The sequence below is a fragment of the Coffea arabica genome, chromosome 8e (genome assembly GCF_036785885.1).
Source record: "Coffea arabica cultivar ET-39 chromosome 8e, Coffea Arabica ET-39 HiFi, whole genome shotgun sequence".
In the NCBI taxonomy this organism is placed as follows: domain Eukaryota; kingdom Viridiplantae; phylum Streptophyta; class Magnoliopsida; order Gentianales; family Rubiaceae; genus Coffea; species Coffea arabica.
Window position 1 is genome coordinate 10,485,859 of NC_092324.1, and position 19,638 is coordinate 10,505,496.

Here is a 19,638-nt window from a genome sequence, read left to right on the forward strand (position 1 = left end):
ATCCGCTTCTCCCACTCTAAGTAGGCATCGGGGTCTGATCGTCCTTGGAAGGGTGGAATTTTCATCTTTATGCCCGGAATGTGGTCATTTGAAGGCCTAGCGTCACGCTTAGACCTACTTTGCTTATGCTCATAGTTGTTGTCTGAGTTAGAGTCGCTAGACTCATGTGCATAAGCCTTTCCACGGCTGCCTTTGGAGCTTCCATGAGACAACTCTAAGCTGTCAATGCGTTGGTGCATCAGTTCAAGTTTTTGGTCCATCATGCGTCCCAATTCGCCTTTGATTGCTTCTGTGAAAAGTTTAAGATCAAAAGCTTGGGAGCTTGCTCCCCCCTCGTTAGCCATGGTGAAGTATAGGGTAAAAAAAAATAACAATGGAAAGAAGCAAAGTTTATCTCGCACACTTCCTCACGTGTTTACTCTCGCTCTCGTGTTTGAACACTCTAATGAACTTAGCAAGGTGTTTTCAAGGCTCCTCGGTCAACTACTCGAAGAAGTTAGAACTCCTTTAGTATGGATTGACTTACCAACCAAGGTCACAAGATTGTAGCACTTTGAACGAAAAAAAAAGAACAAAAGATGAAGGGACTGACCACGACTCAATGAATGACTCAAAGTTGAATTTTAAGAATCCTAGACAAAACTCTACCCAAAACTGGAATTTTGAGCTGCTGGTTGCTGCATTTCTAGTCAGTGTTTTGGTAGGTAAATGGACACTTAGAGGATTCAGAATGACACTTAAAACTGACCTAATGATGCATGAAAATTTCCAGAATTAATGATTGGACAGAAATTCCCCAACGGTTGCAAAGATAGAATCCGAATGGAAAAGGAATTTGTGTTGCAGTGGGACTGTTTTGGAAACCCAAGGCTGACTTTTCTTCCTTGATCCTTTGGAACAAGGATTAGTCTTTCTTTTTGCTGGTTCCCACGAATTCTAAGGTCAAGATCAAGATGGTCAGCTTTTAGGAGGGCATTTATCACAATCAATGGTCAAATTTGGAAGCTTTCAAGAGTCAAATTTCGTGGCTTAGGAAGGCTGGTTTTCAAGAGTCAAATTTCATGGCTGAATGGTCTTCTTCTTATCAATGGTTAATTCTGGAGGCTTTCAAGAATCCCAACTAAAGTTCCAAGAACTTCAAGATTGTGGTTTTAAACAATCAAGAACTTCAAAAAAACCCAAATTTTGATCAAGACAGATTTTCAAGAATTTTGTAAGGTCAGCCAGCTATATTTTTTTTTTTCGGATGAATAGTAACCTCGGATGATCAAATAGAACAAAAGACTGGAATTAAATGGATATAACAGGATAGAAACAAGACACAAACACAAACAAAGAATCAAGAATAAGACACCAAAAAAAGGCTGGACCAAACAAGGCTAACCACAGCAATTAACAACAACTAGACGCAAGTTTATGATGCGACAAATCTGGAAAAATAACGCAAGAACACGATGCAACAAATCTGGAAATTGCGGATAGCAAACTTAAAACACAAAAACAGAATTTTGGACAACTTGACTCGAAAGGAAATAAATAAAGGGATATAACGTGATACCTCTTAACTAGCTCTGATTACCAACTGATACGAACGTCGCCAACCATGTGACGAAACCCGTAAAAGATTAGCTTCAGGATCGACAAGAGGACACCAAGTTTGGAGCGGATGACCTCAACCCGTTAATCACGTGGTTAACGAACCTTGGTATAATGGTAGAAGACGCCACAACCTAGTGCGATTCTAGATTGATAAGTCGCGAACACCTAGAGAACTTCTAAGGTATTCAAGAAGCCTTGGAGAAACCAAGAAAACTCTCAAAATCTGATTTATTGATTGAATGCCTAAAACCATTAGAAGTGTGAGCTATTTATAGCCTTACATAGAGATGAAAAACTAAATAATGTGAAACTAGTCTAGAATTGTGGGCTTGACTAAGACTAAGAATTGTAGGCTTGACTATTTCCATAAGACTAAGGATTGTGGGCTTGACCGGACCTTATGAGGTCATCCCTTAGGTAAATAACCTTATGAGGTCATTCCTTAGGTAAATAACCTTATGAGGTCATCCCTTAGGTAAATAAAGCAAGGCTATGGACCATTAAGCCCTTATTACAATGACTTTAACTAAAACAGCAAATGTGACTAGAGAAGTGTCACGCATGGTTCTCTTTGACGTGCACTACATGGATGGCCTTCATTTCTTCATGCTCAAGTCCCTCAATGACCTTGGGGACAATTTCTTGGCCTTGTATCTCACGAACAAGCCCTTGGAGTTCCTCCCTCATCTTTTTAGCTCGTGCTCGAGTCACGGGTCCTAGGGGAACTCGAATAGTTCGCAATGGTGTCTCTTGGTTCGTATCATAGTCATTAAGTGTTAAGTGCTACATGTTAAGTATTTACCACACTCATGCATATCTAAGTAAAGTATACTTGAATTACTAGATATGAAATGCTTGAAAAGCATATTTACGTGACTACTTGAATTATTCGACATGAAATACATGAATTGCATATTCATGTGATGTGTTTAAATGATTAATTATGCTATGGCTGCATAAGTCGGCTGGAGTGAACCTCCTCGACTCTTAAGTGGTAAAGTGAGAAACGGCCAATGGCGGCCTATTAAAATGACTAATGTCTACCAATTAACCGTGATTACTGCCGTTAACCGTCAACCAATAACCGTTTACCGTAATTACTTATCGTTTTTCTATCTACTTGATTACCGTAAATTACATGTTCACATGAAATTATCAACTATTGCTTACGTGTTTATGTGTTAATTGTTGCTTGTAATTGCTCAAATGAAATTGTTTACCATTTTAAGGCGAGTGTATACTTTATCTCACTCGACCTACCAAAAGAATAAATTTTTACTGTTCGCCAAGTTATTTGATTGTTTGTGCATGTTGTAAGCTCTAAGCTGAACTTGGGCCCTGCTCTTGGTTACTGACCTACTCGAGTCAGAACTGGATTCGGTCGGGTAGGTTGGAATCTTGGGCCACCGTTTCGGTATACTCAAGTACTACCACTAGAGGGATAAGGCGATGGCCAGACAGTACCATGGGGACCGGAAGTTATAAGGTGCAGTTGACCGAAATAGTTTCAATGGAACACCGTATCCTTCAATGTGTGTTTATTTTACATAATGATAACCGTTTCATGCAAATGTGCTATACCTGTGATATGTTCAAATTACTCGTAGAATGATAATTGTCTCATGTTCATATGTTAACATGCAACCCTGAACCATACATGCGGTATGCTCAATTACTTGATTTATTAGAACTGTCAGAGTGTCTTGGAACCTCACTGGACTGTGTAGCTCATTCCACGATTTTGTTTTCCTTAATAGGGTTCGAGACCAAGAGTGCTCGTGAATTGCACTAGATTGCTTTCTTTTGAAGATTTTAAGTTGTATTACAGCAGATAGCTGTAGTATATATTCTTTTGGGTTGTATTAAGTTTGAGAGCTGATTAATTGTAAGTGTGAGATATTTTGGAGTACTTTTATTATGTATTGAAGTTATTTGAAATATTATTGAAGTATTTCGAGCTTTTGAATTGTGGATTGTAGTGAGTCCTGACGAGAGTTGGGCAGGCGTCCCGCGGATATCCTTTGGTTCGCCTTAGGGAGAAGTGGGGGCGTCACAGTTGGTATCAGAGCTTAGATTTCAGATCTTTGTAGTGTATCCTAAGTTTAAAAGTTTAGGATGCCGGACTGTGGGACTGGTTTGAAAATTAAGTGGCTACTTGTAGGGATAAAAATCAGAGTAGCTTCGTGCGGTCTTTGCACAGAGTGAGCTTGGGCCAAGTGGTGATATGATCCTAATTACGTGAATATATATAAAGGACTAAGTACTCTTCTTGTGCGTAAGTGGTAAGCGTAAAACTTTTATCATGATACTTGAGGTAGATAGAGATGTACGTCAGATAGGAATCTTAAACTTTATTGATTTGCACTTGGGAGCGTACGGCCTGAGTTATAAATTCTCTTAGTTTTGGATTCTTGTATGTGACAGCCCCACCTCCCCCTAAGGCGAACCAAAGGGTTCGGCGGACCGCCTGCCCAACTCTCGCCAGGACTACGGAGTCGATTACACAAACCCAATATAGTACGCGCGATAGGACCCAAAGAAAATGAACAATCGGAGACTACTAAGGTGAGAACATGCCCACCACACCATAAACTCATAGTCTCAATGGAATACATTTAATAGATAAGGTTAAACACTTATACATACATGTACATTGGAGTCTTGAACAATTTAACATACAGTTCAATCCGAGATACTCGTACTACACAAAATACAATTAGGGTTTCCAACCATTGAGGAGCAATACAAAATATCTAAACTAGCTCAACTCATACTTCCAAGTCACAGTTCCAAGGAGTGGTTCCCTGTAAGGAAAATAAAGGTAACAGGAAAGGGTGAGCTTTCGCTCAATGAGGTACCAAACATATAGGGGTAAAATCATGGCCTTTCACGTTTAACCAATCAGATACATATATCAGATATAAAGGAGAATAGATTAGACACAATGATTCAAAGGGAAGGATACAGGTGGCTCTCAGGAACCAAATTTCCATCTGCAGTACTTGATCCGAACCCGTTGACTCTCCGTCAACGTAAATAGAACCAACATATCCGTAGACCCCACTTTACACCAATTTACCGTCCACCAAACATACCCCTACCGGGCCCGAACGCTGAACAGAACAGAAGTGGTAATACTCGAGTATACCGGAATCAAGGGTCTCAATACCCAAAGATCCCTAGAACAGACTACTGTGGATCGTTATCTAATCGACCAGGCCCTTGCCGGCTCGACTCGAGTAACTTCGCCACAGGATTTGAGCTCAGAGGTCACAGAAAAGTCGTTGGATACAAGCTTCCAAATGACGTCAGAACAGATACAGATACGAATACCGATACAGATAACAGATTCAGATTCGCACCAAAAATTGGCATATGAACAGACAAGAGAACGAGTGTGATAAAGTACACCCTCGTCTCAAACAAAATAAACAGATAGTTCAGTCATTCATATCACAGATTGCATGTACAGAAACCGAGTTATACAACAAGTGAGGGGAGTGGTACACTCACTTATTAAGGCAAAATAATGTCCCGAATATCTTTCCGGGTAACACTCTCAATCACCGATGAACCCTAAGGTTAATCAAGAGAAAATATTACAGTTCCTCCAACAAGAGTCAGGTGAATTGAAGACAATTCAAATACCACTAGTACAAACTATAAATGTGATTTTGGAAGTGAAAAGAGTACATTTAAACCGAAGGACATGAGTAAAATATTTGGAAAACTTATGCTTGCTCGAAAAACTTTGAAATATCCATTTGAGTCGAAGAAAGGAAGAAAATGTATTTCTATTAGTCGTAAATGTTATTTTTCCAAGTGTACAAGTTTTCGCCAGATTCGAACTTATATACTTCGAGAAGAGAGGACGCAAATATCCTAGATGGTTTATATGGTACTCACTCTCAAATCGTTACCTAATCCTCGAGTGTAAATTTGGGCAGCACGCCCTTTGTATTTATCTATTTTCCAGCCATTTATGGTTTCATTATTTTTCTCAATCAATCCCAAAGTCATACACAATATAAATTCATCATACCAGCCGTTCAATAGGCTCAAAGTCATTCAAGTACAAGATTTAACTAGGAAAATGATCGGAAATAAACTTCAAACTATGAGACCAAAAAGGCAGATTCACCGCTACTTAGCGTATCGGACCTAACTGAAACCATGCTTATTGGATTGAAGTACAAGTTATACCGTTTTGAAGCTAAGACAGAGGGCTATAACTTTGATGAAGACTACTTAGTTCAGTTCTCACCCTAACTAGGTCAAGTTTACCAAAACAACCTCAGATTTTCCAGTTCGAAGTTTACTGTGGCAGTCCTGATTCATTCAGTCATATCTCAGCACATACAACTCCAATTCAAGTGATTCTAAAGCCATTTGAAATCTAAGATACAAGGATATAATTCTTAAGAAGACATCAACACCCAAATCAGTAGTATTCCCAGTCAAAATAACCAATTATAGAAGCTGATTATCAGTTTCGGATAGAAACAGGGCAGCAGGGGTATTTCCATCTTTTCACAGGGTATGTTGCTCCGATTGAGTTGAAATTTTGTAAAAAAACTCTAAAATATCATTCTCTACAACTTTTATGTTTTAACCCAAGGCTAATTCGGCCTCTAACTAGGGGAAACAGTACCGGGCAGAATGGGTTCAATTGCAACCCTAATTTCTGAAATTTCCTTTCAAAACGGAAATTTTCCGCAAATAGTCACAATTTATACCCTAAGGCTTCATTCTAAACCATTCCCAACCATCATCCATGGCCACACAATATTAATCATATGAAAATAGAAAAATCATGAATACATATAAAATTTCACCAATCTCAACCAAAATCATGAAATCTTCCATTAAAACATCTCTTTAGCCATCACAAGTCACTAATTTAACATAATCAAGAACAAAGAAAGGATTGCTAGACATGATACCTTGAAATATCAAGAAAGGTGATGGCTTAGTCCTTTGCCCTCTCTAATCACTCCACCACTACCTTCAATCTTCCTAAGCAAGTGACTTTTATGGAGGAAAGTCAAGATCAAACGGTTGGTTTGTTGGATTGAGCAAGGTTAGAGCAAGAAATTGGAGAGCTTTTCTTTTCTTTTCTTCCTTATGAGGGCCGGCCACTATAAGCTTGAAATGAAGTTGATTTTGGGTCAATTTTGGTTAAATTGGTTAAATTGGTAAAGTAGTGAATAGTGGTCAAAGGTAAAATTTAACCACCAAGTGACACTTGTCACTACCATTAAAGCATATCTATCCTTTTGTCTCTCCACCTCTCATCCATTGAGTAACCTCTAATTATCTCTTAACACCTGCTAAAATAAACCCGGTATCCAACACTTAACCTAAATGGCTGAATTTTTCTGAACTTTCCGCACTAACGGGTCCCACATCCGGTATACGCTCTTAATTTCTCAAAAACTAACCGATACTAGAAAAATCATCTAAAAACTATATTTACACATAAAAATTATCTGGAAAAATTTTTCTAATAAAGAAAATGCAGAAAAGCATGCAATTAAACAAAATGAAGTTTAGAAAATAAAAAAAATTCACGGGTCCTAACATTGTACTTGAGTACGAAATACTTTTCCTGAGAGAATACTTGTGACTTAGGAAGGGAGATAATCTCGTGTATTACGATGTGATTAGAAATCATGAGTGGTTTTGAGATAAGTTCTGATGGCAAAGGTCAGAGTACGGAGGTTTTTTTTATTGGACTTGAGATCTCCATTTGTGGGGAATAAGAACGGGTTAATGTTTTGTGAGAGCAAGTGTAAGAGGTCAATGGACGTCTAATTCGGGTAGTAATAGAAGTGAGACATCGGATGGAGAATATTTTAATCAAGTGTGGGACGATATTGACTGGAGAGAAGTGGAATATAGTTGAGCTTGAAATGAGACACTTTTGCATTTCTTTTGGTTTGACTCAATACCCTAGCCGGTATAAGAATTTCATCTTGAATTTAGTAAGGAAAGATCGTATTCGTTGGAAGTTTTAGACTAAGGACTTAAAAAGTGGCTTAGGTTTTGGATGGAATTTGGAATTTATAATTATTCAAATAATGTGGCTTGGTATCATGGATCCTTCTGGTTTTCCCCTAACTAGGCTTATGATTTTCTCCTTTTGTTCCTGCCTGTGATAGTAGGGGTGGTGCATGCCGTGAGGTCTTTTGTAATTTGCTTGCATGTACTTTTGTTTTTGTGGCGCTTAATTGTCTATGACCTATCTTTGACATACTTGGCTTGTTTGTGATCTTTCAACTTGTACTATGACTTTTGATATATTCAAAGAATCATGCTTTAATTTTAAATATATTTGTAACTTGTATATGCATCTTGAACCCCCGTAAGAATAAAAAATCGAGCAAAGCTTAGGCTCGGATCTTTCCTTAAGAATAATAGTGAATATTTGCTGTGAATTGGAGAGTAAAAATGACAAAGCTTTATGTACCATTAGAGTTAGCTCTTCCATTAGAAGTGAAAGGTGATAAAGGCGTTGGATCGAAGTTTATGCATATATGAACTTGCATGTTTATTTATCTTTCTTAAAAGTGTTTTCGAAAATATACGTCTACTCAAATGCAGCTCTTAACTTAAAACTTTGAGAGAATTTTTGAAATATCCTCCCTGTATATGTTATTTTATTATAAATGTGTTTTAGTATCCACGCATTGAGTTGCATGATTGATCTTCTTAAAAGTATTTGAAGAATTCTTAAACGTATTGATGATTGTGGTAAAAATATTATTTGAAATTTCTGATTAAGAAAATTTAGTTTCGGGCCATAAAGAAAAGTTTGTATCTTTAACTCTAGTTTTAAAATTTTGAATTACATTTTGCCACATACATATCCAAAATACATTAAAACCCTCGATTTTATCTCGCATGCTATGATTGACTCGATTTGGACAAATTAAGTCCGAAAATTTTGGTAAGTTTAATCTTCTACTGACAATATATCACTCTATTCGAGTTTTGAACTACTAGATTGAATCTTTTAAACTGGAGTTTTAATTGACCCTGGAGCCAATTATTCTTGTGTAAACCCTAGTTTCATGAATGGTATAAGTAAAGTGAGATCACTTGTTCTACAACTTGGAAGCAAAACGCCTATTGGGAAACTAAAGTTGATTGCTAATTGGATGAATAGAAATTGTGAGATATGGGTTGGAAAGTGTAAGTTGTTGATCGATTTGATAAGTATAACTCTTAAGGAATATGATATTGTCCTAGGTGTGAATTTCAAGGAGGAAATTCCTTTTAAGGAATGGAGGATGTGAGGACCCGAAAATTTTCTTATTTATCGAATATTACAAGGTTACTTAAATATTTATTTACTCATTTTCTCCGAATTATTTATTTCGACCATTTAAAATCCATTTATATGGAACAACGCCTCTTTTATATTTTTAAAGCGTTTTGTTGGAAAATTCACTTTTTGAAAAATTCGTCTAGTTCGAAACCACGAGTGCACGTCTTTCGAGGCTATACATGAATCGGGAGTGTATTAATATTGGAGAGTTAAGTATGACCAATGGTAGATTAAGAAAGATTAATTGAGGAATTAATACTCGACTCATGTGAGGACTCGCAAAATTTACTTATTTAAATTTCCTATTTCTAGCTTATTTAATTATTTACTTGGTCATTTACTCCGAATATTATTTTCTAAGCTCTTTAGACCTAATTACATGGGTCTATAACTTAATTATATTTTTAAAGTGGCTAGTTTCAAAATTTAATTTTTGGAAGCTCATTAAGTGAGAATAGTGAATACGCGTTTGGAGACAATAGCCGATCTGAGAGTACAATGAGCTTGAAAAATTGGAGACATGTATATTAGTCTTAAAATAGGCATATTTATGTTTAAGTGTTCAATTATTAGTTAGTTATACTATCGTTATAAGAATTTCTTGAAAATTTTACTATATCGCGCTTAAATCGGATGTACGCGTTTTTACGCGCGCGATTAATTGAGGGACTTAAGGCCATTATTTTTAAACTACTATTAATAGTGAATAACAATAGTATGTATACAAGTGCATTAGAGATTTAGTGCACTAGTGAAATAAACCCGAGAGGAATCGAGCACGGAGCGCGCGTGTACGCGCACTATCCTTAGTTGACTTTTGGAGCATTATGGGCCACACAATATTAAACTTCTCATGGGTGCATCATACTAGATCAAAACCCTTCAATTCATCATCTAAAGTGATGTGCAACACTCTCATTTTCTTGCTCTAAGACAGCCGTGCACCTCAAGAAGAAAACCCACCAAAGTTCTTCATTTTTCCTTCATCGAATCTTCACTAATCCTCCACCAAATCACACCAAATTTTCACCATGCATTGCTAATCACTTGGAGACTACACTAAGCTAAGAAAAAGGGGCTGTTTTCACGATTTTCTTGGGCTAAGGAGGGACCGAAAATTTCTGTTTTGCACACCAAGTGAAGTAGGTAACGATCAAACCTTGAAAACTTGGTTTATGGAAGTTCTAGTGCTCATATATACTCATGCATGTTAGTAGGTAGCATTATTTTGAGGAAAATTTGGTTGTGTGGGCTCTATGAACTCCCACCTTGGATATATGGACTGATTTGTGATGTTTTGATGGTAATAATGTTTATTTAGTGCTTAAACTAGTGGATTAATGTTGGGTTGTTGATAGAAACTCAAGGATGGTGCAATGACCAAAAGTGACCATTTTACCCCTGCTTTGTTCGAGCACATTGGTGCGAAATTTTGAGGTTCTAATGACTTGTTTATGTTGTTTACATTTTATATTGTGTGTGTAAAAAGTTTCATTGAAAAATAACTTGATTTGGTCACCCAAATGTTGGATTTATGAAAGCTTAGAAATCTGGAAACTATTCCCATATTCACCCAGGCAGTATTTTTGTTTCGGTTATATCTTTTTACTCCAATGTTGAAATTGAGTGTCGTTGGTGGCACTGGAAACTAGACATTCCCAGATTTCCGTTGGTATAAAATGCATGTCCTGGTTCCACTTGAGAAAGCCAAACCACTCGTTTGAAATTTGCTGTCCTGTTTCATTGCTTCCTGGAAGGCAGCATATGAGCTATAACTTGATGCTCACGAATGAGCTGGTTATATACAGATTTTTGAAAATGGTTTCTTCTAAGAAAATATAGCCTTATGAGTCTATTTTCTAACGCCACCAGCCACACTCAATTCTGAGTTGAATTGAGTGATTTATGATCAAAATTTGAATCTGGTCTTGTGAAGGTATACCCTGCATTTGGACAGATTTGAAACTAACAATGATTTGGGACTTGTTATCCGAAGCTTCTTGGTGTAAATTACCTATCAAATGTACCTTGGACATATTTTAGACATTACCTACTGGAATGGACCATGTTTGAGATGTTTCTTGGCCAAATGTTTGAAAACGGCAAAACGGAAGTTCAAAGGCAGGTTAACCTTAGAATATCTTGTGATTTCAACGGTCTCATTAACCGATTTGTCATACATATTTTCCTATGAAATTTGGCATTGGAATGGCCCTCATATGGTAGTATATCCATACCAAATTTGGTGCCGTTCCGAGTCCGATTCGATACCTAACCAAAGTCCCAAAGTTTGAAATGTAAATCTGGAATTTTGCTTAACGGTTTCGGTTTTTCACCGACTTTGAGCTGTCGTATCTTGGTATTCGAAACTCCGATTCTTGATTGGCTTGTTTTGTTTTAAATCTGGCTTGCAACTCTAATTGAGTTCTAAATTTCATAGGCTAGTTCACATTCTGTGAATTTTACCGAATTTCCAAAATTGGCCAAAAACCAACCCCGAAGCTGTTTTACGAGTCCAAAACAGCAACTTTGAGCCGATTTTGGAATACCTTTCGGATGGAATCATGAAAAAATGTCTTCTAGGAACTTTTAGTACTTTGGAAGAGGTTTCCAACGGTACCAATTTTTCCAAATTGGGACCTATATAGTGCAAGATACAATTTTTCTAAGATTGACACACAAAGCTGAAATTTGCCAATTTCTTAGAAAATGAAATTTTGGAAACTTGACTTCTTTCTCGATATCGATTGAGCGTTTTGAACTCGATTTCATGGGAAAAGCTAGTCTCTCTCTCTTCAGACTTTAAAGCTTCACTCTTGAACTTCGAGTTGAGAGAACTGAAGCTTTCTTTTAAGATTTTGACTTAGTCTAAATGAGTGCGCATCCTTTCTTGGTAAATGCATGATTTTGAGTGAAGTAATTATTGTTCGTTCAGGCACTCAAGGGGACCTTCAAGAGGATCTCACGGGACATGCTTAAAACAATTGCTTGTACTTGTTTCGTGAACCACTTGGTGAGTGTTCCATATAAAAGTACGTAATTTGAATAAGTCTATGACATGCTTATCCCATAGTCATTAAGTATTAAGTGCTACATGTTAAGTATTTACCACACTCATGCATATCTAAGTAAGGTATACTTGAATTACTAGATATGAAATGCTTGAAGAGCATATTTACGTGACTACTTGAATTATTCGACATGAAATACTTGAATTGCATATTCATGTGATGTGTTTAAATGATTAATTATGCTATGGCTGCATAAATCGGATGGAGTGAATCTCCTCGACTCTTAAGTGGTAAAGTGAGAAACGGCCAATGACGGCCTATTAAAATGACAAATGTCTACCAATTAACCGTGATTACTACCGTTAACCGTCAACCGTTAACCGTTTACCGTAATTACTTACTGTTTTCCTATCTACTTGATTACTTGATTACCGTAAATTACATGTTCACATGAAATTATCAAATATTGCTTACGTGTTTATGTGTTAATTGTTGCTAGTAATTGCTCATATGAAATTGTCCACCATTTTAAGGCGAGTGTGTATTTTATCTCACTCGACCTACCAAAAGAATAAATTTTTACTGTTCGCCAAGTTATTTGATTACTTGTGCATGTTGTAAGCTCTAATCTGAACATGGGCCTTGCCCTTGGTTACTAACCTACTCGAGCCAAGACTAGGCTCGATCGGATAGGTTGGAACCCTGGGCCACCGTTTCGGTATACTCGAGTACTACCACTGGAGGGATAAGGCGATGGCCAGACCGTACCGTGGGGACCGGAAGTTATAAGATGCAGTTGACCGAAATCGTTCCAATGGAACACCGTATCTTTCAATGTGTGTTTATTTTACATAATGATAACCGTTTCATGCAAATGTGCTATACCTGTGATATGCTCAAATTACTCGTAGAATGATAATTGTCTCATGTTCATATGTCAACATGCAACCCTGAACCATACATGCGGTATGCTCAATTATTTGATTTATTAGAACTGCTAGAGTGTCTTGGAACCTCACTGGGCTGTGTAACTCATTCCACGATTTTGTTTTCCTTAATAGGGTTCGAGACCAAGAGTGCTCGTGAATTGCACTAGATTGCTTTCTTTTGAAGATTTTAAGTTGTATTACAGCAGATAGCTGTAGTATATATTCTTTTGGGTTGTATTAAGTTTGAGAGCTGATTAATTGTAAGTGTGAGATATTTTGGAGTACTTTTATTATGTATTGAAGTTATTTGAAGTATTATTGAAGTATTTCGAGCTTTTGAATTGTGGATTGTAGTGAGTCCTGGCGAGAGTTGGGCAGGCGTCCCGCGGATACCCTTTGGTTCGCCTTAGGGAGAAGTGGGGGCGTCACAAGAACAAGCAGCAGTTGACAGAACAAATTCCATTAGATGGTTCAAATAATGTTTCAAATTCCCAAACAGTAGTAGAAAATGAAGGATGACCTGAACGTACTAGAAAAAGGCCCGCAAGGATGATTGATTATGAGGTAACCGGAATTGACCAATCTGAGGACCCACTTATATATTTTGCTCTATTTTTCGATTGTGGTCCTACAGTTTTTTGAAGAGGCTGTCAAAGATTCAAAATGCCAGAAGGCAATGGATGAAGAAATTGCAGCTATTGAACAAAACAACACATGGGAGTTAACTGATCTTCCAAAAGGACAAAAATCAATTGATATTAAGTGGGTGCATAAGACGAAATTAAAGGAGAATGGAGAAGTTGATAAAAATACAAGCACGTTTAGTAGCTAAAGGCTATAAAGTTTGGGGTGGATTATGGAGAAGTCTTTGCTCCAGTCGCAAGGCATGACACTATCAAGATAGTGATTGCATTGGCAGTACAACATTCATGACCTATCTTCCAGTTGGATGTGAAATCAACATTTTTACATGGTGATCTACAGGAACAGGTATTTGTTGATCAACCTCCTGGTTATGTGAAGGTTGGAAGTGAACATAAGGTGTACAAACTCAAGAAGGCATTATACGGGTTAAAACAAACCCCACGTGCTTGATATAGTCATATAGATGCTTATTTTCTAAGGAGGGATTTAAAAAATGTCCATAAGAGCATACACTTTTTATAAAGATTGGAGATGGAGGTAAATTGCTCATTGTTTGCTTATATGTTGACGATCTTATTTTTACTGGAAATGATAGTGCCATGTTTGAGAAATTCAAGAAATCTATTATGGCTGAATTTGATATATCTAATCTTGAAAAGATGCATTATTTTTTGGGCATTGAAGTGGTGCAATCTACTGTTGAAATTTTTGTCTCTCAAAAAAATATGTACAAGAAATTCTGAACAAGTTTCAAATGAAGAATTATAATTCTGTTAGTATGCTAGTTGAAGTGGGTTTAAAACTCATCAGAGAACCTGAAGGAAAGTGGATTGATAGCAGCCTTTACAACCAAATTGTGGGAAGCCTGATATATTTGACAATCACTAGGCCTGATATTATGCATGCTGTAAGTCTTATTAGTAGATACATGGAAAGTCCAAGGGAGACACATCTTCTAGCTACCAAGAGGATCCTTCGATACTTGCAGGGAACCATTGAGTATGGGTTGTTCTACAAGAACAGTGAAAAATTAGGTTTGTTTGGTTTTACTGATAGTGACTATGCAGGTGATTCTAATGATAGAAAGAGTACGTCTGGATATGTATTCGTGATGGGTTCAGCAGCTATTTCATGGTGTTCAAAGAAGCAACCAATTGTTACTTTATCAACAACTAAAGCAGAGTACGTAGCTACAATGGTCTGTGCTTGTCAAGTAATTTGGCTAAGGAATATTCCTGACAATTTGCATTTTCAGCAAGAAGGAGCTACTACAATTTATTGTGACAATAGTTCTGCCATCAAACTCTCTAAATGTCCAGTTCTATATGGAAGAACCAATCACATAGACGTGTGGTTTCACTTTCTAAGGGAGCTCGCAAGAGATGGAATAATTGATTTTCTCTACTGCAAAAGTGAAGATCAGATTGCTGACATAATGACCAAGCCATTGAAGTTATCCACGTTTCAGAAATTAAGGAAGCTGCTTGCAGTCTGTGTAGTTGATAAGTCCTATTAAATTGAATGTTTGAGACACTTTCAGTTTAAGGGAGAGATTGTTAGAAATATTTACTGTTGTTAATTAATCATGTTTGTTTATTTTGTTTTACCTAAATAATGGAGTTAGTGAAATTAGTGGAGTAACTAGTGGAATTAGTGGACTAGCTAGTGGAGTTAGTAGAGTTATTGGGATAGTTAGTGAAGTTGTTTTGAACTCTATAAATAGAGCAATTTCATGTTATGAGTTAAGTAAGTTTTCCAGAGAAATAAACTATTGTCCTTTACTTCTCTTATTATTTTTCTCAATAATTGTAACAATTTAGCTACGACTTTTGTTGCACTATGAACATACAGTTGGATAGAATTTGTGAAATATGAATGCATACTTGAGGAATTATAACAATGATTCTTATTATCTAAATTGTTGAGTGTTGTTTGTGAAGTTTAGTTTGGGGCTACCATGAACAAAAATCAACAAATAGCTCAAGAAACAAATTGATTGGAGCAATGGCATGACAAAAGATCAAAACCTTTTCTCTACTAAACACACACTTGGGTGTGAGCCAAATAACAAATCCGACCTTTGAACCAAATTTGACCTCAAATTTAGTTCTTTGAAGATCCTCCAATTCTTTTGCACTGACATATTGATTAGATCAAGCAATTGTTCTTAAGAATCAAGGATGGATTGCCCCAACAATGATTAAGAATTCCAATTCCAATGGGAAACCTTTGTAGACATGGCTTTGATCTTGAAATCTATCCAAAATTACTTGTTGAAGAGAGGTAGATTTCATCATCAATGTGTAGCATTGTAAACTAGGGAGATTGCCAGTGTTCTCATCTTCATGTTGTGACGCCCCGAAAAAAAAAAGGGTTTTCATTTTATGTATATTTTGTTGGACGAGCGGAGTAACACAGTTTTCAACTCGGAAAAAAAAAAAGAGAAGAAGAAAAGTTTTGAAAAATGGTAGGGGCCAAATCCGGCCGGAAATCCGGCCAGCTTCTGGCCGGATAGCTGGCCGGATTGCCTTGCAGTTTTGAAAAAATTTTGATTAGCTACTGCCACGAATCCGGCCAAGAATCCGGCCTGAAATCCGGCCAGATTCCGGCCGGATTGTGACGTGTCATGTCCGGCAGCCAACTTTGACCGCTTGTTTCCTTCTCTTTTATCCTGTTTTGCACCCAAAATATCTTCATTTTTTTTGCTTCTGCTCAACCGAGGCTTTGAGAGGGAGAAACCCTCTTCATTTTCCAACTTCAATTTTGTCCCAAATCTTGTGATTTCACCAATGGTTTTGGAAGCTACTCCACACAAGGGTGCACTATGGTGGTTCAAAGCTTTTGATGGATTGGTTTTCAAGGGGAAGCTCTAAGTTGAAAGCTCTCTTGAATTTGGGGTAAGTGAATATACAAGTTTCCTTTGCTCTAGTATTGGTTAATAAGTGGTTTGTGGTGGTGGATATGTGTTGTTTTGTGAAGTATTTCATGGGTTGAAGGAATTTATGGTGATTTTCTGATTTATTAGGAATTTTCTGATTTTATATTATAATTGTGGATTGGTCTTGAATTGATAGCTTGTTATGGTGTTAAAATGAAGCTCGTGTGCGTTAATTATGATTGTTTACGGAAAATTTCCACTTGTAGGGCAAGATTCCGGTTGCTAGGGTTTAAATTGGGGATTTTCTTGTGACTGGTTTATTGGCTTTGCTTAAGGGGTATTGTGGCCCTAATTGAGTATATTTGCTAGCCTATAAGTTGTATGTAAAATGGGGTTGAATTGAGGTATATGTGGTATTGAATGGTAGGTTGGAAATGTGTAAAATTAAGGGGAAATGCTGTCCCATTTTTGGAAAGTATATGATTGATTTGAATTGTGTGATCTTGATTAAATTTATGGAAATTTTTATGAATTGGAAGATGGGCTGCTAAGATTCCATATTAGTGATATTTCTCAACTTTGTCTAAGTTAATTCATCCTTGTTTTGGCATGTACACGATTAGTATAGGCTAGTCTCATGTTAAGTGGGGATTTCTAGTCCTTAATTGTGATTAGTGATGGTTATATGCAAAGGTTGGTTCAAGAAGGGTAATTTTAGTTTTTCCCTGTTTCTGGACTGAACTTGGACTGTCATTTTCTCTGCGCTCTAGACCGAATCAGCTTTTTCTCAAAACATGAAAGTTGTGCGTATATGAGTTAGCTATCTACCTGCAAAATTTCAGATCGTTTGGACCACTGTAGCTTGTGAAATGTCCGAAGTACCCTTAACTGTCCATAACCCCTGTTTCATGACAGTTTTCATTCTTTCTCTAAGATTCGGATTTTGACCCTGAATATGTATAATTGGCCTTGGAGGTCTTCATAAGAAATGTTGGTATATGTCTTAGCTTCGTAACGCCATAAGATTTGCATCAACCGGATGAGTGTGGCTTTCATTATGATTAAGATACCAAAAGGTGTTAGAAGCTTGATAATATTAGAATTCATTTGCTTGACTTGATATTTGTAATTTAGGGCTCCGACTTGAGCAAGTCAATGATGTATGCTGGAAAAGGTTCGTGTGACGTGGTTGGTGAGTGAACCTCAACTATTTCTCCAAAAGTTATTTTTGACATAATTCTTGCATTGATTACATGATGGCATCTCATTGTGTATGTGTGTGTGCCATAACATTTTGGCTCCAATGGGTTCGTGGGAAAATCTTGTGCTTAAAACCAATGTCTCCGCTACTGTTTATGCATTCTTTGGAGCATGATGGCTCCTTATTTCTGTTCATCTGGTTACTTGATCTAAGGGAGCGTTGGATATTTAAGCACAAGGATTTCACTGGCTCCAAAGAGCATTATATGCACATTTGGTCGCTGATTCATGATAGCACTTAAATACCTTATTGTTAATTTTATTGGATTACCGGTTTTACTGTTCACTCGCTGAGCTTCTAGCTCATCCCCAAATGTTTTCTTCTCCCCACAGGAATCGAGGCAAAGGAAGCGCTTGTATTACATTATTTGTGTAGCGGGATGGCATGTATCTTGTGTAGTTTAGATTTGAATCCGTTTTGTATAATAGTTGAGCTAGGGTGACTGTCTGACTTGGAATGGATGGATTTCTCTTGTACACTTTGATTTTTGATTTAACTTGTGTAATGTTGGGCTTGCATGGGTGTTTGGATTTGGATCGGATGTATGTGTACATTCCACTCTTGGGAATTAATTTCCGCTTCGGTTATGATATGTAATTCTTGAAGGATTTGATGTAAAATACGAGATTTCTATTGTAATTTACTTGAGCACCGTAGTGATCGACTGAGTCCTGGCGAGAGTTGGGCAGGCGGCCCGTTGACCCCTCTGGTTCGCCTTAGGGGAAAATGGGGTCGTTACACATGTACATTTATAAATCCACTAGTATTGGATTCTTAAAAATATTTAAACCCTCTAACATTTCTTAAGGTATATTTAAGCTGATCAATTTTGAAATTTTTCACTGAACATTTTTCTTGCTCTATTTTCTAGGGAGAAAAACCTTTCTTTGGAATAGCACACGATATTTGAATGGGTCTTCCACAAACAGTCTTCTGATCCACTTTCAATGCTATGTTCAGGGAAAGACTATATGAAAAATCCACATGGGCATAACCTCGAAAATCTCCTATTTTTTTGTCTTCACCAAAGCAGATAGAGGTAATATTGTAGACTGAGAAAAATTTCCTCAAATCATCTTCAATGATATCCTAGGACAAATTTCCAACATAGATCCTATTGTACCCCTCCCCAATGTTAGGAGAAAAGTTAGACGTTTTGGTAACTCTAGTAGATTTGTAAAGTTGAATTTTTAGGAATAGGCCTTCCCTGTAAGATGTAGTAATTTCTTCAGCATGACAATAAACAACATTAACTTCTACAGGAACTAAAGAAAGAGTCTTTATAAGTTTGACTTACATGTCAGACCCATCAAGGGCCAACGCTCTCCTTGCTGCAGCTTCAGTCTGCAATTGGTTAACAATGAGACAAGGATTCCACAACAAGCTATAAATATGAACTGTCTTCATGGACACTGAAGTGTAATAAACAAGCAATAGTTTGCCATCATAACCAAATCACTACAGAACATACCTTGAAACTAATGATGGCAATCCCTCTGAATTTTCCACTCTTTGGAAACTTCATACAGTCAATTTCAGTTATGGTGCCACAACCTTCAAAATAACTCCTAATATCATCTTCACTCGAGTAGTATGTGTGACGACCTCACCTTTCCCTAGGACGTATCCCAGGGTTTAGCGGACCGCTTGCCTAGCTCTCGTCAGGACTCACTCACCCAATTTCAAAGATAAATTATAACTTCAAAAGTAAAAGAAGTAGTAGTTCCCAAATTTAAAATATACATTTATACATGTGGCTATTTCAAATATCCATACATACCCAAATGTAACAAAAGATTCAGGTTCTAGTTGAACACCTAACCCTAATCGAGCACTAGTGCTATTACAAATACAAAAGTCAAAAGTCTAGACAAAACCAACGTGTGACAGCCTCACGCCCATGCTCGCATCCCCTGTAAGGAAAACAAAACTAATGAGGTGAGCTAAAGCTCAATGAGGTTACAAAACATCATGCAAAACCAGTA

General features: G+C 37.2%; 1 pseudogene; it reads right to left on the reverse strand.

The window, feature by feature from the left end:
- Positions 1–18,520: 18,520 nt before the first annotated feature.
- LOC140012654 (phragmoplastin interacting protein 1-like) overlaps positions 18,521–19,638 on the reverse strand; it is a 61,420-nt pseudogene continuing 60,302 nt past the window's right edge.